Here is a 23,589-nt window from a genome sequence, read left to right as displayed (position 1 = left end):
TTACCAGCCATATTTAACAACACAAAAATGTAAGTGCCTACCTTATTTTTGCTTGTATTTGCTATAACACGTTGTATAATTTTGATCTTTGTGTTTGCCATTTTTGTAATATTGCTTCCTGTTCGCTGCATCATGACCCCATCTTTATGCACACCCTTAAAAAGCTTCTCTCTTTCCTCTTCAAAACCACAAGAAGCAAATAATAATAACCACACTACCAGAGGGGGTAGTGGAAGAATATTTAAGACATTTCACAACATATCCAGAGGCCTACACGTGAGCTTTGTTCCACCCTGGTGCCAAACACTACCCTTAGTCAACCCAGGTATAAAAGTCTTTTTCACACGGCCTTTCTTTAAAGCGTGGAACTCCTGGCCACCAGATGATGTGGAAGCTGACAGTTTAGTCAGATTCAAAAAGGGATTGAACAAATTATTGGAGGAAAGGCACATCAGTAGCTATTGAGCATGGGAGTTTGGGGTACAACCTCTGAATCAGAACTTCTGACCTAGACCTTAAACACTGGAGGCTGCAAGTGAGAGAGGAACAGTGGAGAAAACCCTGTTCATACCCATTTCACTCTCCCTTTCAGCATCCAGTCTCAGCCACTATTTGACATGGGATAATGGGCAAGACGGACCTATGGTATGACCCATAAATGGCAGATATCATGTTCTCTATATATCTTAGTTATTATATAAGGTACAGATCTACCCTGTGTTTTCCCACTGTGTCCAGTTTTCTAGGTGTCCATTTGTTAGCATACATGCTCACTGGGAGAGAGACTTAATTTCATTGTTGACAGATTACTATAAAACAATATTACTAATTAAGCAAGGAAGCAGGACTGCAACAGCCATTCAAGGCCTGGAGAGCAAGTAAAAGGAGTTTCAAACTGAATATGAACTGTTCAATTACACTGAGACCTTACAGTTCAATATTTTGCTTATACCACACAGAATATACCTAAGTGAGTGGCTGAAGGTGTTTTGTGTAAGTCAGGTGTTTCCTAACATTAGCTTAAAGGACCCAACCAGATTTCAGAAATGTTTGTCAATGGGATTTTGAAATCACTGCAGGAAAAAAAATTGAAACTACCTGCAGAAAAAAAAAATCTCTCACAAAATATTAATTCATGCATCTATGCACAAACAAAAATGTTATATGTATTCCTTTAACATACAGAAAACAAAATGCACCAAGAAATTTTGGAGAAGCTCAAAATACTATAATATTTCCTAAAACTGCTATTTATCATGTACAGACTACTATTGGGGAACTTTTATTGTTCTCTTCTCTGTAGTATCTGAGCATGCTTGATTAAACTCAGTGTTGGAGAAAGCATCTGTGCCTGTACCTACTGTAAGTGTGAGACTCATTTGTGCTTTGGGTCGCACTCAGTCTGGGATCTCTTAAAATATTTTATAAATGAATTAGAAGTAAAATGATAACATTGTAAGGGTTCTCTGTGCTACTGTGAATTTTGTCCATACAGTCTTCAATAACAGAAACTCTTTTCCTTTGAGGGGAGGTAACAATGCAACATTGTGCTAGTTCAACTCCGATTCTGAAAAGGAATGCCATATTCTGAATCTCTGATATCAGCTTTCCGCAGCACCCAGTACAATTCTTGAAGACACTGCTATTCCAACAGCTCAAAGCAAAACTCCATTAGAGGAAACAGATCAGAAACAAGCAACTCTGAACAGGGAGAGAAGATATTTAAATGAATAATGAATCCAAAAATATGAAGCTATAAACATGGAGGAATAATCTGCAAGGGTGTAGGCTCCTCATGAAACAGCTCCAGTTCAACCTTTAGCTCATCATGACATTGCAAATCATCAGTTTTTGCTACTAGAGCTGGGGATTACTAGTTTAAAATGGGATTTTACTGGTTTTCCAAATAGGGATTACTTGTTTTAGAAACATTATTTATCTAGGTTATGTCACAGCAGCGGGAAACCACTGCATAAACATCGTAAGTGCAAATTTCGTTGCGGGACTGATGTTTTCTGTGATAATACATGATGAGGAGATGCAGCAATTCCTTTGGCAACTATTTAAAAGACAGGCAATAAGACACAGGGCAGGGGATGCCAGATCCCTTATGGAAAACAGGAGTAATAAGTAGTAAAAGCAAGCTCCTCTCATGCTGCACAGATCTCAAATCCTTTTGTCAAAGAAGTAAGTACTATTCTACAAAAAAGGAATCTTCAGAGATGACTCACTTCACTCTGCTCCCAGCCCATATGACTATTGATTTTGTTTTCCTCCTGCTGATAGAATCTCCAATGGCTTTCACAATGTATGCCTAGTATCTTCCATCTATTTATAGGTTCAGTCTCCTATGCTCCAGCACTCTTGCCCCAGTACCACTCACACTATAATTTCCTTTAGAAATACTCCTCTATTTGCTTTTATTCTTTCCCTTGCCTTTCTGCAGCCATAACATTTATGGCCAAATTCACAAAATGCTTGGTCCTACTATGTTTCCTATTTATTGACTCACCAAGCAACTCTGGAAGAGATAGAATTCATTTTAGCTTTCATAAATTTAGGATGAGAGGTGTATACTGTATAGTCAGACAAGCCACGCAACAGCATTAAGTTAGGGTTTAATCCCAGTTTGGCATTTGTCTCATGCATATCTCTACCAGAAACTGATTGGGCATCACTTTTGAGCAGTCTACTTCTCATTTGACTTCTCCACCTATATGATCTTCCCTAGTGTCAATAAATGAAATAATGGATGTTTTCCTGCTGTACATATTTTGTTGCACTGTGACCCTGTTTCTAGATTCATAAAGCAGGGTGTGTCTACACATGCCCATGACTGCACATTTAGTACTGTGCAGTCATTTAGTACTTGCTTTAGCAAATTACAAAGTTATATTTAGTACTTACTTTAGGAAGTACTAAATGACTGCACGGTACCTGCCAGTACTGCGCACTCCCAGCGGTGCATGGTTATTTTTAGACAATATGTCACCATAGTGACTAGCTGCGACAATGTAGCTCATTGCTATGGTGATGTAGTGTCAGCATCATGTTTTGTACGCGCCAACACTATGTCACCATGGCAACAAGCTACATCACCATAGCTCGTCACTACCGTGCGGACATAGTGTCTTGTGTAGACTTGCCCACTGACAACTTTCTATTACATCCTTTGTAACTAGTGTGTTGCATTGATAGATAAAGAACATTTATTAATAACTAGTAATATGTTATTTCAAATTTACTTTTATACAAAGGTACCTCAAATACAAAGGTTTTTATTAAAATGAACTAAGCCTCCTAATACAAACTTCCATATGGCTAAAAACCCCAAAACAGGTCATAGAGGTGCATACTCAGTCACTGGTCCAATTGAGCTACACCCTGTATAAGTCCTATAGGGAAAGAAGGAAAGACAGCATTAAACAATCTGGATGGGTCTCTACTGTTAAATACAGGATTTATCAGCCTCCATCACCAGCTTCAGGACTAGTCTATTTCCATAAATTGTAAGTGGCTCTTATAGTAGCCAGATGTAAGACCAAGTATTGTCTCCCTTTTCTGCTAGAGTAGCTGTGAATAGGATTCTTCTGAGTTCAGTTGCTTAATCCTCCTTTCAGATATTCTGTCCTCAGTTTGTTTGTTTCTTCCATCTTCTCCACTGAATCTACAAGGGAAGATACTGGAGAAAGAAATGGACTGAAAGAACTGAGACTATTTGAGTTTAATATAAAAATATTAAAAGAAAATCCAGACAAATTAATCCCTTCTTTTATTTTAAGGGGTAAAGTTTTCATTCCTATAGGTAATACAGACCTACCATAAAATCTACAATATTTGAATGACAGTGAATAAGTTTTCCCTGCTTGCAAACTCCCTGCTGTTTGTTAGACATGAGACTGAAAGAAAACTAGTTAGAATTAAGGTTAGAATTTCTGTGGTTGGCAATTAGGTTAAGGCTTTGGGTGAAGCTTGCATTTAAGGCTCAGCTGTGGTTATAGCTGTGATTAAACCTTATTACAATGGTCTTTTTATACTGCCAAGCAAATAAATGCGTAAGAGAATGTATATACATAATCATGGTCTCCAAAGGATTAAGAGATTAAGGCCATATTTAGTTTTAGCATTAGTAGGTGCAACTCCTATTCAATATTTATACTTGGAATTAATCTGTTGTATTTTTCAGGTGCATGTTTATGATTACTTTAAGGATTAGATCTGAAGTGAGATGAAGTTGGACCCTTCACTGTGTAACCTGGGTATATACAAATTTCAGCCTATTGGCCAAATACCTAATGACCATGGAGACCAAATGATCCTCTTACAAGAAACTGCCCCTGCCAGTCAAGTTAAGACACAATGGGTGCATCTACATGTGTGCTTTAATGCCCATTAGCCTATTTTAATTTGCATTAAAGCATCACAAAAAAAGTGTTCTTTAGCTAAAGAACATTAAAATAGGCTAATGTGCATTTTTCTAGTACCTCACAATTGAGGTACTAGTTTTAACGTGCATTACCTAAAGCAAGTTATTTGAATGTGTAGACACACCCAATGGAGCCCATGAACACTGCAGACTTAATTGCGACCAGAATATGACACTCATCTTGCACTTTTGCAGGTAGAATTCCATAGTTCAATACTGCTACACACACAGCCTCATGCCCTGGCCATACCTAGCAGGCTAAATCATCATGTATATAGATCAGTTCATGCTGGAACATATCTGGGCCGCTAAGTCTCATTACTCAATGCCAGGGTCAGAGAACTCTGAATGTTACTTACATGAGATATTATTCTCTGGGATGTCCCCTGCCACAGATGTCTCTACAACTTGAATCGACTAATATTGGTTACACAAATAGAGCCCTGCACAGCTGGAGATGTCCTGTTAAGACCTGCTGGATGTGTCTATGTGTGCAATTAATTCAAAGCAATAAACTTTGGAGCAGTTTGAGCCAGTGTAAACTACTCAAAGGTGCAGTGTATACATATGCACCCAGGACAGCCACAAGTTGAGCCAGGGCAGAGCAGTTTATGCCATGGCTGCTGCTGCCCTGTTCTGCCCTAGACTCCGGGTGGCAGTGTTGGTCAACAGAGGGGCTGGCTGGTGCACAAGGATGCTGAAAAAGTATAGAGCCGTGTGGCTAGGTAGGGGTTGTTTTTTTTCTTGCATCTGTAAGCACCCTAAGATGATATCTTGCCCTGCCTTCTGTATCACTTCAGACCAACACAGCTAAACTACCTCTCAGCATCATTCAGTGATGTCCCTACCAGCAGGCACTCATGGATGCATTGTGCTTCTTTTCCTGGTTTAACCATAGAATACACTGCAGAGCACAATGTTTCTCTGCTGCAGTCACTTAACTCCCCTGTCTTTTGGACAGCAAACCTTAAATTAGTAAATCCGGATTCTCATCCCTGGTAAACAGCAATTCTGGTCTTCATTACTGGACTCAGTAATTGATGAAGAAACCCAGCTTTGACCCGTCTCTCCGAGCTGATATGGAATTCAGAAACAGGAAAGGCAAGCTGGTTTCTGTGGCCCAGCAAAAGAATGAAGTATGTGGAAGGATCAAAAGTTTCTTCCACAGCTTTGGGAAGAGAGGCCTCCATCTCCCCTGCCATAATACCCCTACATGTCACTGAAACAACAGACAGAAAAAATGACACGTTCCACATCTGTTCCTCCAATGTTTCAGTTCATTTTCATTGCATTTCTTTTGTGTCCTTGAATCAAGTTTGTTCCTTAGTAAGCACAAAGTGCAGCCTATGCAACCAGCTTACTCATTACTGCCAGCACAATTACAAAGTACTTGTTGAATCTGGTAAGTACATATGAAAGGGAAACCTTTGCTATCCCCACCCAGTCTGATATCATGTTATCCTGCTTTATAACTGTGTACGTTTATGGAAGAACTTTCTGTAAACAGTGACAATTTCACTAACTTTATCCAGTAAGGGAATATTAGCAAACAAACAATCAAAAACCTACAGTAAATGAGAGACTTTGGGAACTATCATCTTTCTTTGACTTAAAAGCAACAAACAACTATATGTTATAAAGAATAACTGGAAAATAAGCCTCAAGCTCTTGCAAATAAATAAGCACAGATAGGAAACAGTGTTTGGGTTATAGTAAAGATGGGTTCTGCATTAACTAAGAAGTAAGAATCCCACCTAGGGCCAACCTAATGAGGTCTTTAACTGACACATTCTAATCTCTTTTGTTTCCCAATGGGCAAAAGAGTCAATGTTGGGTTTTCCTGTCACAGATCAAAGTGAGAGCTACAAACACTAGGGCTAGGGACAGAAGTTACACATAAATTGGTTTAAGTGAGCAGAAACTGGTTTAAACCTGTAACAGAACATAAGTTCAGTGCACGTAAACCAGTTTCAAAATGGCTGAAACCAGTTTGAGATACACCTGGCTTCTCGGCCTCTTGAAGGCGCAGATCAAGTGTAGTATCAGACTTAACTGATTGAGATCAAACTGGTTTATAGAACTTCTGTCCCAGGCCCCTTCCTTGTTGAAGTTAAACCAGAGTCCCCCAGCATCCCAGCATGCTCTGCAGCCCTGGGCTGGGCTGGGCTTTCTGCTCCAGTGGAGCAGGGATGGCTCTGTCCCTCTACCCCTAACCAGAGCAAGGGCAGGCAGGGGCAGGGGTGTGGACAGACACCAGCCCCCCTAAGGTGAAGGGGGGAGGGAAGAGATTTATTCCTTCCCTTCCTCCCCTGTTTCACCAGCATTTCTCCATTTGCTGCTCCAGTGGCAGAGGTGTAGCCTCAAATGAACTGGCCAGGGAGGGGATTTAATTCCTCCTTCCCTGTCTCACTAGCATGGACCTGAGCAGGGGTCCACCTTTCCCCCCCCTTCACTGCTGCAGTGGCCAGGGTGGGGATGAGGCCAAACACCAGCCAGCATGGACCCCTGAGGCAAAAGGAACAGGAAGGGGGTTTATTTCCTCCTCTACCCCCGGCGGACCATAGCCGGGGTCTGCCAGCCTCAACTGCCATCTCCACTGACCACTCTCTGACAGGGGCAAGTGGTAGAATAAACCCCCTCCCAGCCCCCTCCACCAGATGCCAGAGGGAGGGGAGAAATAACCCCCCTCTGTGCCCCCATCACCTAGGGGGACCATGCTGGCTGGCCTCTGGCTGCACCCCTGCCCCTGCTGTTGGAGTGGCAAGTGGGGAGGGACCCAGATAGGGGCAGCAGGCCCTGTCATAGTTTCTCAGGAGTGCAAGCCTCTTCCCAACAGGGGGGGGCTGCTCTACAGGCAGGGGCAGGAGTGGGGCGGACAGAGCTGCTGCAGATGGCACCAGGGCTCGGGTGGGGTGGCCATAGCCTCCCAAGGCCTTCTTAGCACTGCTGCCACTTGCCCTTCCCAGTCTGTGGCAGCCCCGCCCACCTCACTCTTGCCCTGGCCTGCAGCACAGCCCCACCACTAGGAAGAGGCTTGTTCTCCTGGGAAGCCATGACAGGGACTGCTATCCCTCCAAGGATCCCTCCCCCCTTGTTGCTCCAGTGGCAGGGGCACAGCCAGGGACCAGCTGGCATTTCCTCAAGCTACTGGGGTACAGAGGGGGGTTATTTCCCCCCTCCCTCTGGTGCCTGGTGGAGGAGGCAGGGAGGGGGCTTATTCTGCCACTCACCTTGAGCAGGGTGTGATCGTCGGAGGTGGCAGTTGGGGCTGGCAGCCCCCAGCGGCAGTCTCCCGGGGTAGAGTGGGGAATAAACCACTTCCTGTCCCCTTTGTCTCAGGGAGCCATGCCGGCCAGCATCTGACCATGCTCCCACCCCTGCCACTGCAGCAGCAAGGGAGGAATGCCAGGCAGACTCCATCTCAGGTCCATACCAGTGGGACACAGAAGGGGGAGTTAAACCCCCTCCCTGGCCAGTTCACTTAAAGCTACTGTTGAGGCTGGCCAGTCCCACCTCTGCCCCCCACACCCAGGTTCCCTGCAGCCAAGGGCATGGATGACTGGTGCCTCTTGAGTCGGGGGGAGGGCCACATGCCCCCCCTCCCCCAACACCAGTCAGGGACCGGGGGGGGGGCATGTGCCCCCCTGGCAGCCAATCCCACTGACTGGGGGAGGGTCCCCCGCAGCCGAACTCACTCACCAAAAAGTGACCACACAGCTTCCACAAGTCCCACAGCCACTTCTGGAAGTGGTGCGGCCACTTCTGCTGGCGGCTCCGCTCCCTAGCCACCGCTCACGGGGGGGGGGGGGCACTGGTGCTCCTGCCTGCCCCCCTGCCTGCTGGCTAAAGAGGGAGCATGGCTTGACAGGGGGTGCACGTGTACCCTTGTGCACCACCTATATGTTGCCACTGGCCAAGTGTGCACTCTAGTGCCCCCCCCCCGGCTTCTGGCCTGAGCTACTGCAGACATGTGCCTGCATTTCCTAAGTCAAGAGGGAATTTCTATTCACTTTCATATTGGTTTAATCTAGGCAGGTTAAATTAACCTGCAAAGATTGAATCAATTCAGGCTTCACCTTTTTAATTGTCTGCCCCTAGCCTAGATAACATAGCTAGGTTTCTTCATAAGTGTCAGACCAAGCAGACTCAAAATAAATAAAGCAACATCAAGAATCATAACAAAAAGGAGCAGCTTTAGAAATATTTTGTCATGCCAGCAAGATACAGCTATATCAGGGGTGGGCAAAATGTGACCCATGGACCGGATGCAGCCCGCCAGGCCATGCTATCCAGTCTGCAGGGCCCCTAAAAAAAAATTTAGAAAATTACTATTTATCTGCCCCTGGCTGCCTGTCATGCGGCCCTCAATGGCTTGCCAAAACTCAGTAAGCAGCCGTCCGCCCAAAATAACTGCCTGCCCCGATCTATATTGTATCCATGAGCCTAAGTTATCCAATGTTACTATATTAGTTGGTAGTTTTAATCTAACAGTAAGTGCCTCAGCTACTATGGCTAATGGATAATTACTATTTATGTGGGTTATCATACATCTGCATAATACAGTATTTCTCTATACTTGTGTTCATATCAGGAATACAGTAGAAAAGTAAGGCAAAGAAGGATGGCATAGAAAATATAGCACTATGAGACTAGAAGGGGGTCTCCTGGACTATTACGTTTAGTGCCCTGCATTCAAAGGATCTTCCATTTCATAGTTTCATAGTTGTTAGTGGCTGGATGGGACCTTACAGATCATTGGGTCCAGTCCCCCTACATGTAGGCAGGAAAAACTGCTGGGATCAAATGATCGCAGCTTTTATTCAAAGATGCCCCTAAATTACCACGTCAAAGCCTCTCACACAACTACAAAGTACAAAACCAGAAACACCAAGACCACTTTACAACACAGTATAAATAATAACAGGGGAGATGAGGGGCACAGACAATGCCTTCCATTTGCAATTACCAGGAATGAGTTGGTCAATATGGCTGCTTACAGACATAAAAAAAAAAAAAAAGCTTTACCGGAAGAAGCAGCACGTTACTTTGACCTGGCTCTGCAGCATTTGTATAAATTAGGTGCTAGATAAAAGGACCAAAAAAGCCCCACTAAAGTGCCTGATCTATATAGACATTGAGCGAGCTGGGTCCTACTAATGTGATGCCTCTTCTGGACATGTGCTGGGTTTGGCACAGGAGCGTGCACAGTTTAAAGTATGCCATTTGGGGTTTTTTTTTTCCCAATGTCTGTAAGCAGCATATATACTCAGAGGATCCTAAGAAGAGGACTACAGCCCACACCACAGGAGGAAGAAAACCCCACCATTGCCCTTGCCAGTCTGACCTGGGAGAAAAATCCCTTCCAGATCCCAAACTTAGCAAAACACAGCATCACCCTGAGAGAAAGTGCAAGACCTTCAAAGGTGGGAATCTCATTTTTCTAGTACCTGCTGGACTGTCAGCACACACCAATTAAAAACTCTTAGATTAAGCCATGACTCCCCCTCCACTCTGCCAAGAGAAAGAGCTTAGGAAGCTGTTGGTATTAAAAGAGGCACAGACTACCAAAAAAAACCCTACTGGTAACAGGAGACCTGAGGAAGAATGTCTTACACTCATAAACTTTTAAAACTTTATCCCAACTACATAGCTGGTCCAACAAAAGATATCACCCTAGGAAGTCCTCACCTCTCACAGGATAACTAAAAAAGTGCACACCATAGGCTTTTCATCACCTATGGAATCAATGGGTACTCAGCTCATATAGCAACCACATGTGCTTGCAGGTTCTGAGGTTGTAAACCGAGACTGCATATTCATCTTACTCTTCCAACAATTGGATACATTAAGAATGTTTATTTTATCAAAAGCCCATTGAATGGTTCATTGTAAATCATGCTAATTTTCATTTTGTTTGAATGAAGTCTAACTTGTTGGTAGCTTTCAACATCAACCTCCAGAAGTTGTTTTTCATAGTATTTACCTTTATCTTCTGAAATGCCCAGCTAATCCCTACTAGAGCTGGGTGAACCCATTTGGTAAAAACCAGAACCTCCCTGTATTTTGTAAAAAAGGATTTATCGTTTTGAGGCCTCTGAGCCTCTTGCACATCTTCCTGTCAATCATGACAATGAGTCAACATTTGTAGTGGAGATAACCTTTAGTTTCCTCAGAGAGAAAGAACTGGTCTTATAAGAGCTAGGTCAGCACAATGGCAATCCAAAGACAGGCCAAATTTAAGATAGAAGAATGTGTATTCTAAATATAATCAGAATGATATTTAAAGAAACTGATGTGAGTAGAAGGTAAAGACAGAATAGGCCCTGAAAATGCTAGAGGAAAACTAAAAGTGCTGGGTTGGATGACAGATATGGTTACTTTCACTTCTGAAGACCACCAGTGTGACTCCAGTCCAGAAGCTGGTGTATAACACCAGAGGTAGAACAAGAAGATTCTGCATCCTAGGTAGCAGTGGGAGGAAGGGCAGCAGCAGCGCCTGAGCTGGCAGCACCAATGGCTGTTCCTGCACTCCCAAGTCAGCTCTAGTCACCCATCCATAGTTGTGCTAGTAAATAACACCTTCCAAAGCACAGTAGGCAGTATTAGTAATTTCACATAATTCCTACTCATGGACTATAAGGGGCTTCTGGGAAGCGAGGTTGGCATTCCCACAAGCAAGTCCTCTGACAAGTACCTACCAAATATGACTGCCCCCTTGCTAACTCTCTCTGAAGAAGAACCTAAAAACGGACTGGCCTAGATAGTAAACCCCTCCCACAAAAGGCTCTTCTATGTTACTGCTGAGGCACCAGGTCGAAGCAAGTTGTTCTGTGTGGCAGAGCACAGGGTGTCCCTGCCACTTTAAGGGCCTGGAGCTGGCAGCCATTTTGAGGCTTAGGCTGCTTATATAAACAAGGCAGTTTGGCTGCAGGAGGCCTGGCAGCAACATTGCCTGGCTGTAGAGCTACTGTGAATGACCCAGAGGTAAGGGGGACCTGCAAGGGGTTGGCAGGAGGCTCCTGGTCCTGGGCATGATCTGAAACTGCATCCTGCTGGGAGTGGGTGGTCTGGTGGGGCTCTCAGTGGCACGGGAGCCCCCAGGAAATGCCAGGCCAGTTACTACCCCGGTGAAAGGCGGGTTGGGGCGTCTTAACCCCTAGCTCCCACCACCACCAGGTGGGTTACTCATGTGTTTGTTGGGGGGCCCAGTTGGGCCAGTGTTGTGAGAGGCCCAGAGAGGGTGGACCCCGAGAGTGGGAGTGATGTGGGCATGGTGCTGCGGTTGCCCCCGAGAGGATGGGGAGTAGTGGCACGGTGAGGCCCAGTGACAGAATGAGTGGCTAGAGAGACCCAGCCCGAAGGGGACAGTACCCTCGACTGGCCCAAGCTGGGGCTAGGACTACGGTCGTCAAAAGGGCCAGGGGCCCACCGTGAAGGACGCCCAAGAGCCGGGGGCCTGGTGTCCCGACTGGCCTTGAGGTGGGCCAGGGCAGGAGGCTGAAGGTTCCGGGGGAACCACACCCGAGAGGGGAACATAGCTTCGGGGGGGCTAGATAGCCCGGATGACGGTGGAGTGGCCGCCTGATAGGAAGGATCAGAGAGGGGTCCTGTTAGGACGATTCTGGGGCCCAGTATGGGGCCGGTGAGTAGGAGAACAGCGAGATGCCATCTGCGAGGCTTGGGCTGCGGTATTAGGGGAGGTTGGAGCCGCAGAGCGCCCCTGGGCATCGGGGCACTACAATGGGCAGCCTCCCGCTTAACTGACATCGATATACGAATCAATTATCATCAAAGGCGTGGCAGGCGAGATAAGCAGGCAGTTGCCCAGAGACAGGTGGGCGGGCCAAGAAGAGCTCGGCCCTGATTAGGCCCCCTGTCACGGTGACAGGCAGGCGGGCCACAGAGCTCGGCCCCAGGAGGCCTCCTGTCACACTCTGCTGTTTCTTACTTTTCAGAAGCAGAGGGTTCCTGTCCCCAAGGATGCTAATGAAATAATTTGCAAGACCATTAAATTAATTAACAATTAAAAATACCAAAATTAAAGAGTTATTTTTTTTAAAAGAGAGGATAAAAGGTAGACAAAAATGGAAGGAAGGAGAAGGGAAAAGTTAAGGAGACGGTAGGCTAAGAAAGGGGAAGAGGAAAGTGATTATCCTTAATTGTGCCTTTTTACAGGCTGTTTATTGATTGGCCCAACTGGGAACTTCAGCTCTAAAACTCTCCTGAATCTTGGGCAATTCTGGCTATTGTTGAAAAATCTGGTAAGAACATCTTATCAACTTCTAAACTCTGCCCTGAATTCTAGGATGTCTTTAGCCTTGAACTCAAATTCTGAACCCCACCCTAAATATAATCTCAATTCTTGCATGCCTACTTTAATACCAGTTCTAATGAATGTTTATATAGGTCAACAGATTTAATCTTACCAAAAAAACCCACAAAAAACTTAAATCTTAAAAGTGAATGACCCTTTTTTTTTTTTTTTTTTTTTTTAAGGGCTTAAGAAGGGAATGCCTACAATTTCTTCAGTGCTGCCTCTGTCACTTTAGTTAAACTTGGCAGACTATTTTGCTTCCAACTAGACTATAAGATTTAGTGGGCACATCTACATGTAACACTATGATGCCACAGCAATGTGCTACAGTGACTTAGTGTCCATGGGCATCTACACATGACCAGTGGCTACTTTGTTGTAGTGACGTGCTCTGCCAGTATAGTGCACTGTTACAGCAAAGTAGCTGCTAAAAATAACTGTGCGCCATGTGTACAGAGCAGTACGGGCTGTTACTCTTCCATGATTTAGCACTTCCTTTGGAAGTGCTAAATCATGGAGCAGTAGCAACGTTGCTACAGTAACATGTGTAGACACACCCAGTGTGAAGCCTATCAAAATCAGCTGAAAGGTTCCAACTGATTGCAATGGGCTTTGGATCAGGCAGTTGCTGCATTTTTAGTGTTTTACTCCATTCCTTTTCTCTCTAGTGCAGGGCTTTACAGCTTTGTCATAATAAAGAACTCGTGTTCTTCACAAACAGGAATAAACCTCAGCTCTAAATTATCTAAATGAAACTAGTTAGTGCCAAGGACCATGATGCAGAGGGATATTTATTCAATCTGCTTTCCACTGGGGCCAAGGACTAGGTTCATATTTTATGGTGAGTTCTTGTGTAATGAGCATCAAATGAAAGCAGCAGAAAGGTTTCATTTTAAGACTCATTCAAGATGAGCTATTTAATATACTAAAAGCTACTTTATACTGTATTGTAAGTCTAGAGTGTTTCACAATGTCAATTGCTGCCTGTGCCATTAACGAAATTAAATGTATTGGGTTTCAAAAACAACCTGGCAGCTATTCATAAACAGTCTCTGCGCTTGTGTGATGAGCCCTCCATTAGAGCTGCATGGCAAATGAAGTTAGTGTGAAACTTCCATAGAATCACAGAAAATAAGAGCTGGACAGGACCTCTGGAGATCATCTAGTGCAAACCCCCAACCTAAGGCAGGATCATCTCTATGAAAACCGTCCTATACAAATCCTTGTCTAATCTATTAGTAAAACTACAGAGTCAACCCTGACACATGACCATAAGGCATAACCCTAACATGCCACAGATAAAATAGGGAGGGTACAGCAGTAGCCAGTGTCTAGCTGGTGCAAGGGTTGTTACAATCCCCTTGAGTGATCCAAGGAAGAGGGCCATACCCCCACTACAGAATAAGGCAAGCCTCTCTGTCTCCTTCAAACTGACCATGGGACAAAATTCCTTCCTGACCCCAAATTTGATGATTGGTCTGACCCTAAGCAGAGAGGCAAGAACCTATAGCCAGGAACCTCTGGGTTTTAGTCCCAGCAGGAGCACTAGCTTATCACAGTCACACTTCCCAGCCTTGGCTGCAACCAATACCTAATGCTTTTGTCCTGGGGGAAACAAATTCACAAGTAGCAACAGGAGGGGAAAAAACTTTCCTTCCTGGCCCCATGTGGAACCAGCAAAGCACAGAAGCGTGACAAATACCATAACTACTCCTAGATCATCCCTGACTAACGCTTCTTTTTGAAGACCTGCAAGGATGCAGATTCCACAACTTCCCACAGCAATCTATTCCATTGCCTTGTTTTAACAGTAAAGAAGTTTTTCCCGATATCCAATCTCAATCTACTTTGCTGCAATTTTCAAGCTACTAGTCTATGTCCTGCTCTTTGCAGGAAGGGAGAGAGGTGTTTTCCAGTTCTTTATAGCAACCTTTCAGATATTTGAAGACGGCTATTTGTGTCCGCTCTTCAGCACCCTTAGTTTCAAGCTGCAGGTGAATGTGTATCCCTTGCAGTTTCATGTCCTTTAGAACCTAACATCAACATTGAAGTCAGTGCAAAACTCACCTGAAACTTCTGCTCTTTCTATGGCTTAAAATTAAAACCATAAAAAAGTCACAACTTTTTAGATAATCTTACAAAGATTCCACAGAGCAATTTTGCAGAAAACCTAGTCCAAGTTTATACAAAACCATAACCATATTTTTAACTTACTTGGAATCCAACTGGGTTTTGCCTGGTTACAGCCCATGCCAAGCCTTTCTCACCACTCTTCCTGAATGTTCTCTTCTTATTTTGCTATTTCTTGCACCACCATGTGGTAATCAATCATTATCACCAGACAGATAAAATAGAGCATATGGCTCCTTCCTGGGAGGTTCAGAAGATTTCTAAGGGTTATTAATTATCATTATATGTTAATCAAATGTAGTATTTTATACCTGGCCTACATTTAACCAAACATAACTTTTAGCTTCTACATAAAAGAGATAATTGCTATGGGTATTTTGGTTTTTTCATGAACAGTTACCTTGCAGACAGAAAAAGAATTATTGTTTCAGTACAGAGAAAGAAGCTTCTGTAGCATAAATATCTAGGGCAGTTGCCTTAAACTGTGGGCAGGAACACCCAAGATCCTGTTCAATACAGCCTAGGTGGCTTCAGCAGCTCTTCAGGGGCAAGGGGGTTTTCTCTGCACCTATGCTGTGGCCAGGCAGCTAGGAGATGTGCCCTGGCCAGTGCCACTTCTCCCAGTCCCCCATGATCTGTGGGTGTGAGGGCAAAGCTTTCAGCCAATGGGAGCTGCACAGGGATCTGGGATCTGAAAACTGCTTGTGAGCTATCACTTCTCCCTGATTCCCTACCACTTCCCCCATCTCCAGTGCAGATAGCAGTTGCCACCTGCCCTGCCCTGCCCTGACACAGTTCTCCACAAGCTGGAAGCTGTACCCATGCTGCATCTAAGGGGAATGCAGGTGGGGAAGAGAAGTGGCAGTGGCAAGGGTGCAGCTCCTTTTTGCCTGGCCCCAGTGCAGGCATGGGTGCAAGCACTGGCAAAGGTGTCTAGTTCTGTGGGCTGGATCCAACCCACAGACCAAATTTTGCCAACCCCTGATGTAGGGCACAGATTCTGGTTGCTGTTTTATGGCTGGACAAAGTGAGAACGGGGAAGGGCAGGGGGAATCAGGGTACCCAGTTTCACTGTGCAGTGGGCAGTCAGAGTTCTGACACTTGTGGTGCCTGAGAACATGCGTCACTGCTGTTACTATCAGACATTCCCTAAGAAATGGGATTACATAAAGCGAGACTGTGAACCTACCCCATTTTACACTAGCTGATAGCCAATACTGCAGAGTGCAAGTTGCATGTATTTAAAAGAGTTTAGTTGCTGGCCCTCCGTGTGGACCCACAGGGTCCTCAGAGAAACAGTTTAAACTCACCCATGCTGTTCTTTTAGGCTAGGTACAGAAGTTCCACATAAACCAGTGTAAGTGATCAGAAACTGGCTTAAATCTGTAACAGAACAGAAGCTCAGTGCATATAAACCAGTTTCAAAATGGCTGAAACTGGTTTAAGATAAACCTGGTTGAATGTAGTATCAGACTCAACTGATTTGGGTCAAACCAGTTTCTGACACTTCTGTCCCAGATCCCTTCCCAGTTCAAGTTAAACCACAAACCCCCAGCATGCTTTCCAGTCCTAGGCTGGGCTGGGCTGTCCGCTCCAGAGAGCGGGACTAGCCCTGCCCTTCTGCTCCCTAGCTGGAGTAGTGAGGCCTGATTGACAAGATGTGGGAGCAAACCCAGCTGGGGATACAGCCCAGTCTACTCGGGGCAGTGGGGAAGAGACAGGGGGCTGCCCACCCGGGCAAACCCTGGCTGAGGTCTGGGGCCAGAAAGGGGCATGAAACACCCCTTCCTCTACTCAAACTTACTGCTGACTGCAACTGTGGAGTACAAATCCCAGAAGCACCTGGAAGCAGGAACAGGAAGTGATGAACAATCCTGAAGAGTCCTGCTGATGTAATTCTGGACTGTAAATCCCAGAAACCTCCAGGGCATCAGGAAGAGGAAGTGATCCCACAGGTAGAGAGCCATACTCTAGTGCCCCCCTGCTGGCTTCTGGCCTGAGCCACTGCAAGCATGTGGCTGCATTTCCTGAATCAAAGGGAAATGTCTGTTCACTTCTGTTTCAATTTAATCTGTGCAGTTTAGACTAACCTGCAAAGACTGAATTGATTCAGCTTCGGGCTTTTCTAGACCTAGCCTTATTGCCATAAGTGGAGACTGTGTGAACAGGCCCTAGTAACTGCAAAACGTAAGGAGTTACACCTTAATACAAGAGTATCCCTTCCAAAGTTACTCCATTTAATGCTAGAGTGGAAGTTGGAGTGGACACGCTTCTGGTGCACCCTTCTATATTGCTCTGTTTGGAGCCAGACTGGTGACTACTTCTACAGAAGCTTCTTTAGATTATCTCAGAGAGCTGTGGACCACCTCTATCTCCCTTGCTACAAATGCCATTTAGGCATTAACCAGGATGGAGCCTCTACTTAGATGTAAAAATGTTTACCAAGAAGGGAGTCAGAGCTGCTAGGGCAAGAAGGAAAGAGGGACCAGTGCTTTTATTTCAGTCCTAAATGCTTGATAACATATTATATGCCATAGGAAACTGTATCATAGCTATGATGGTCCAGAAAACATGTGATAAGTGATTTTTTTTGGTGATGTCTTTTATTGGACCAGCTGAACAGCTGGGAGAAATGTTTATGAGTAAATATTATAGTTGATGAGGTTTTAAGCCATTTCAGAAAACTGATCAGATGCAAAACATCATTGTAACATAAACCATTTTTTAATCAGGAAGTAAAGGGAAGCCTTGCATTGAGAGAGAGATTTTTCTTTGGAAGAGGCGGATAGGAGACCCCCAGGTGGGATACTTTTTCTTCTCCCATCCGGTGTTGCTCCACCTACTGGCAAGAAGGGTGGGAACACCAGTATGTCATTGCCCCAGCACCAGATAGTTATACCAATCCCACTGCAGATTCTACAGCTCACCCGATCCGCAGCGCATCAGCATGTAAAGAAGGGAGAGGAGAAAGAGAAGCAGAAGCAATCTGCTCTCAGATTTTACCAGAAGTGACAGGAAGCCATATTCCCCTTTGATTTCCACTCTTTACTAAACATGCCTTTCACTCCACCAACATGGACCCTGAATTAATGTGTCAAAATAAAATCCCTGTTCCAGCATACGTTGAACACCCTTTCTTAAATTAAAATTACTACCTGAAATGCCCACAATGATCAGCATATTAGAGAAAAAGAGCTAGGGAAATTATATACCCAAACTTTAATGGCATTTGACCTACTCTTTAATCATGAACAAGGAACAGCCAGGAAATATGCCAAGGGGAGGAGACATGGAACAAAAGAAAAAAAAAAATGGGCTTTGCTAGCAGAGCTGGATGATCGATTTGATTAATTGCCACCCACACAGGTAGGTGTTACTGTTGTTTATTTAGTATTCTGCCAGCAACAGCAGTTCGGGATTCCTTATGGTTGCTCCATAGTTTTAGTGTACTTGGAAGTCAGAAGTGATGATAATCTCATGTGTCACCACCAACCAAATAAAACATCATGAGAGCAAGAAGATAAACAACCTTAAACAGTTTGACTGCAGGGAAGCTGAGAGTTCTCCCCACCCAGCAAGTGTTTATGAGGACAGAAAGCTCAGCATCACTGTTTACAGAGCTCATCTTTCCTTAAGCCTTCTCTCCTTTCCCATAGGTACTGCACTAGAATCTGCCTAAGTGCTGACTAATGAGACCAACATGCAAGGAAGACTGCATGTGAAGCATGCATGTGAAGATTAAAAAAAGTACCCTCGACATGCTGTGATAGTCAGCAAACTGGTGAGGGGAATGAGGAGGAAAGAGAAACAGAAGCAGAGAGAGAGATAGTTGACCTAGTGGGATTGTGTGGCAGATTAATGAAGATTCCATATTGTATGAAGTACCCGAGCCAAGCCTATAATTTGCCACAAATAATGTGACAACATTTCACAGTATTGTCAGCCTTATTTGATGCTCAGAATTATCCACTGACTAATTCTGGCAAGCAACTCTCGGCATAGGGATTAGGCATGAGCATTCAATATTTGCATGGTCTGCTGTTGTTCTTTCTTGACTATTTTGTCTGCATGCAGGGTGAGGTACCTCTTCCCCGCTGATGACTGTGTCATCAGATAGCCAGTGTTCGGGGTTTGGGTGAATTTTTACTCCAAGGATTGGTTTGTTTCCATTAGTATATCTGATTGCAAAGCTTAAAAATAAACAGTAGCATGTTTTCTTGGGGTAGCCACAGCACTGTATGCCTCCAACATTTTGCAAGGTTCAGCTTTTAATATGCTCAAACCTGCAGTATTTCCTATCACAATTAATTCTTTTGCTATTCTCTGCTCTATGAAGTCTTCAGATCACAGTCTGCATTAAGGCATGAAAGGAGGCCCAGATAGAGATCTCAGAGGCCTTTTAGTTTCCTATGAACTACGGAGCTCACATACCCTACGAATCTGTATAGCCAACAAAATGGAGACATAAGCTGATGGGACTGCAAGTACTTCTTCATAAGGTTCAGTACAGGGTCCTGATCATGTCAGTCCTTGTTCAACATTGCAAAACAGCTCATATGCTGCCCTGTTCTCTGTAGGAAGACAGTGTCACTTGTGGGACTGCCTGTCCTTCCTCTGAGCCTGTGTACTTCTCCAAGGGCCTGTGAGGCTCCTTGTACATAGTTAAATACATGTCAGTGCTTGACTATGACAAAAGAAAAACTTGACTATGGCAAGGAATTCTATTCTCAAAAAGCTACCAAATCTTTGGAGGGGAAAGAGATGGGGGGGGGGGGGGGGAAAAGTAGTAAGCTGAGTAATAAGTTCTCATATAAACCTGGACTGTTAAAAATTATGTAGGGAACTTAGAACACTTTGTGTCATGTTTCTTCAGCTCTTTGTCTAGGCTGGGGAATTCACAGAGTGTGGCTTTCCCAGATGAAAATAGGTGTTATATTGTTTCCATTTTTGGTAAGAAGCCAACATGTTGTCAAATAGGCTCATCATGAAATTGTTATAGTAGGTTACATGGCAGGTACACCTAAGGGTTCACTCTCTGCCAGAAAGAAATGAGAATGCATTTATTTCCAACTGGGAGAAGGGGAAGTAAAAGTACAAACCACCTGAAGTTAGGTTTAAAAATATTACAGAGCCATTTTGTCGTCTTTGCAGAAACTGAAACTCTGGAAAACATCTTCATGTGACAGGGCTATTCCTGTTTAATAAAAATATTAACAAATTGTTCAAATCCACAGTAGCTGAGATTCAAAGAATTTAGTTGACAACCTGCAAGTTTTGTTTTCTGCCAAAGGTAATCTCAGCGTACCACATGAAAATATATCTGCATTATATATGCTGAATTAACACAGGTGTGCTCAAATCCACAAAATTCATATATGACAAGTACAACACATGAAGCTAGGATGGGAGGTCTACTGGCCTTCAGTGAAGCTGGGCTCCTACTAAACTAAGTTTCTTCCCACGCTGAATTATCTCTGCCAGAAATGCATTCCTTTTACCTGTACCATCTGTATAGGCAATCCACATACGTACTTTACTTGTGCATCACAATAGTAAATACTATATATAATATTGCATTACTAATGTGCATGTTTCTGAACATGTACAATACATTAGCCATGCCATCCAAATGTATTACCAGTTACTTTAGAGAATGTTTCTACCCTTGGCAAAGTTTGTGTTCAGCTTGTTTAAATGCTACAAATCTAACCACTTTCAAGAGACACGGTTAGAACACACAAAGAAAGCACTGTAAAAGGCTGCCCCTGCAAGGGAGCAGATGTATTACAGTTTCAGAAAATTAATACCCCTGCAACCAGTTTGTTGGTGCCTTTGAAATTTGCTTTTCATCATCATTCAAGTGACAGCAGTCTGTTTCCTGTGACTGTACTGACGTTGTTCTATAAAGAAAAATAAATAGAATAAAATGCAGCTTTGTTTTGTTTTTAAAGAGACTGAGTAGGTTGATGGGTATTCAGAAAGGCACAGAAGTCTTTGCCTCTCTTTTCCACAAGCATCCTCATGTCAAGGCTTCCTTCCTGTGGTAGGCTCACCTTTGCTATTCTCCTGACAGCAGGATAGAGGAAGGGACTGTCTCCTCCAGTGTGGTGGGTTGCTGGCTCTCGTGTACCAAAATAGTAACTTTTGCAGCTCACACAAAAGAAAGAAAACATCCTTGTGTTCTGTGCTGCTGCCAGCTTTCAAAAGGTAATTAAACATCCCCTTTTCAAAGAGCGGAGTTCTCCAGCAGGACCACAGTGAATTCGAGCTCTGATGTTGTCAAACAACAGGGGGTTGCTTAAGCTATGACTGACCTTTCCAAAGACCTACTAGCAATTTAATGGGAGGTCTCTTTTAGTGGAGACACAAATGTCCCATTATCTACTTCCTGTTGTCTTGATTGCTCAGACTAATGGAGAGCTCAGATTTTTGTGGTTTTGAGGACAGGAATCAAACGTTCCATGCAAAATAAGAAGGGCCACGCTCATCTGCACGTACTGAAAATGTTTCTAGTGTAAAGAAAAGTTTTGCATTGCCAGACTGAGTGGTGTAACTTTATGTCTGGTTCGTTCCTCTTTGGCTCTATCCTCCTCATTTTCTTCTTCTTATAGAGACATGGTAGCCAATTCTGAAAGGATCCAATCCCCTGCTCCCAAAATAACAGTGACAAATTCTCAACTGATGCTTAGGGCTGAATCTTCAACTCTGGGTTGCTGAAAGTAGGGACAGGCGATTAGCAGCCCCCCCAGATTGCCAGCCAGGGCCTGCCAGCAAATAGCACCTAACTCCTTGCCTACTCTTACAGAGAAGACCTCAGATGCGAAGCAGTGCTAAGTTAGTACTAGAGTCAGTGCTAAGCTAGTCCTAGAGGCTCCCTAGACAGAGAAACATGTTGCTGTGCAATCCATTTGAAACGTCACAGTACTCTAGCACAAAGGGGCACAATGCAGGTTGAAACCTGCCCTGTTATTTGAATTTGGAATTTAGTTTTCAATGGGAGCACATTAAAGTCCCAAAGCATGGTTGCATAAGTTCTGCAGTCTTTAAATCAAGCAGAGCTCTCACTCATTCAATGAGAGCTTTGCTCAGTTAAGAAGCATTGAGGTTTTTTACCTCCCCTTTTGCTAGAAAGCCCCTAGAATAGCAGTTCCCAAACTGTGGTATGTGTACCACCAGTGCTGCGCAGACAGCCTGTGAATGGTACACGGATAGGCGGCAGAAGCCCAGGGAGGAAGGGGTGTGCACAGACACAGACACAGACACCCAGCTGCCTCCTGCTGCAGGTGGCCAGGAATGCAGGCTGGCCACGTGTGGAGCAGCCCCCAGCAGGTACGTGTGTTGGGGAGAAGCGTTGTGGGGGAAAGAAGGGGCAGCAGGGGTAGATCGAGGCCTCCACAGTGAGGAAGGGAGTAGGGCAGAGGCTGGGGTGAATGGGGCTCTGGGGTGGTCATGGGATCGTCAGAGCCCTGGGTGGCTCATCTAGGGGCATGGGGGGGCTCCCACCACTGCGTGCACCGTGGAGGAGGCATGGGGGGCATGTACCCACCAGATCTGTACATGAAGTGGAGGTGGGCTGCCCACTGCACACTGGGTTCTGCACCCCACTCCCATTGCCTTGGGAGCCATGCGTGACACCATGTGCGTCCTGCATGCTGGCTGCACCATGTCCCCTGCCCGCCTGGTGGCAGGAGGTACAGCATGGTGTCGCACGCAGCTCCTGAGGCAACAGCAGTGGAGCACAGAGCCCAGCGTGCAGCTCACCTCTGCCCTCCATGCACAAATCCAGGGGGCACATGCCCCCCATGCCTCCCCCAGGGCTTCACACAATGACAGGGAGCCACGCCCTCCCACCCCCCTGGATGAGCCTTCCATGGCTCTGTCCCATGACCAGCCCTGGCCCCAGGGTCCCATTCACCCCAGCCCCTGCCCTACTCCCTCCCTCACTGTGGGGGCCTCAATCTGTCCCCCACCATCCCTTCCCTCTCCCCCTGCCCCTCCCCTTCCACAGACTTACCTGCTGGGTGCTCTGTGTGTGTGGGTGTGCGCACATGTCTCACCCCTCCCACTAAAGGCATCCCCAAAAGCATCTCTGGATGGGTAAGTTGATAGTGTCTTTTTTCCAATTTACTATTATGTTATATGGCTACCGTAACTGATAAAACAATGTTTTATGATTACTAAAGGTTTTGATGGTTTTTTTAATTCACAGTCTGTTACCTATGTGTATGAAAAATGTTCTGGTGGTACTTTAGATTGAACTAGAAAATTTGCTTGTGGTACTTAAGGTTGTATCAATTTAAATTGGTGGTATACAGTCTGTCAGATTTTGGGAACTGCTGCCCTAGAAGGTAGCCTGCAAAAGAAGCCGACCAATGACAATGCAGGTAGTATGAAAGGGACATGTTTTATTCTGTCTCCGCATCCACACTCATTAATGCAGGTCATGACATTGCATCCACTGCCCCACAATTCACTCAGTTACAAGACAAAGCTGTATTAAAACAAAGTTTAGCCTAGCAAAGTGGATTGAATGTCATGTTCAGCCTGAGAAAACCCAACAGCAGGCCAGCTAGCAAAGTAGCTGGCTCCAAGCAAGGACACCCCCCCCCCCACTAGTCTCACTTTATCATTTCCTTAGTGAGACTGTTCACTTAATTATATTTATACCCCTCAAATTTGTCTATATAGGAAATAAGGAAAGCTCGGCTGCTTACAGATA

General features: G+C 44.8%; 2 long non-coding RNA genes across 4 annotated transcripts in view; one reads left to right on the top strand and one right to left on the bottom strand.

Moving 5' to 3' along the window:
* Window positions 1-23,589, bottom strand: part of LOC102564556 (uncharacterized) — a 200,689-nt gene that overhangs the window by 44,892 nt on the left and 132,208 nt on the right. The gene's annotated exons all lie outside the window — the stretch shown is intronic.
* On the top strand, window positions 11,352-19,618 carry LOC109283811 (uncharacterized). The gene is made up of 3 exons (XR_002091077.2): window positions 11,352-11,410; window positions 12,602-12,687; window positions 18,527-19,618. It is a non-coding gene; the product is annotated as an uncharacterized LOC109283811 (long non-coding RNA).

The sequence above is a fragment of the Alligator mississippiensis genome, chromosome 3, assembly GCF_030867095.1.
Source record: "Alligator mississippiensis isolate rAllMis1 chromosome 3, rAllMis1, whole genome shotgun sequence".
Taxonomy (NCBI): domain Eukaryota; kingdom Metazoa; phylum Chordata; order Crocodylia; family Alligatoridae; genus Alligator; species Alligator mississippiensis.
Note: the sequence above shows the minus strand (reverse complement) of the source record. Positions and strands in the feature narration are given on the sequence as shown.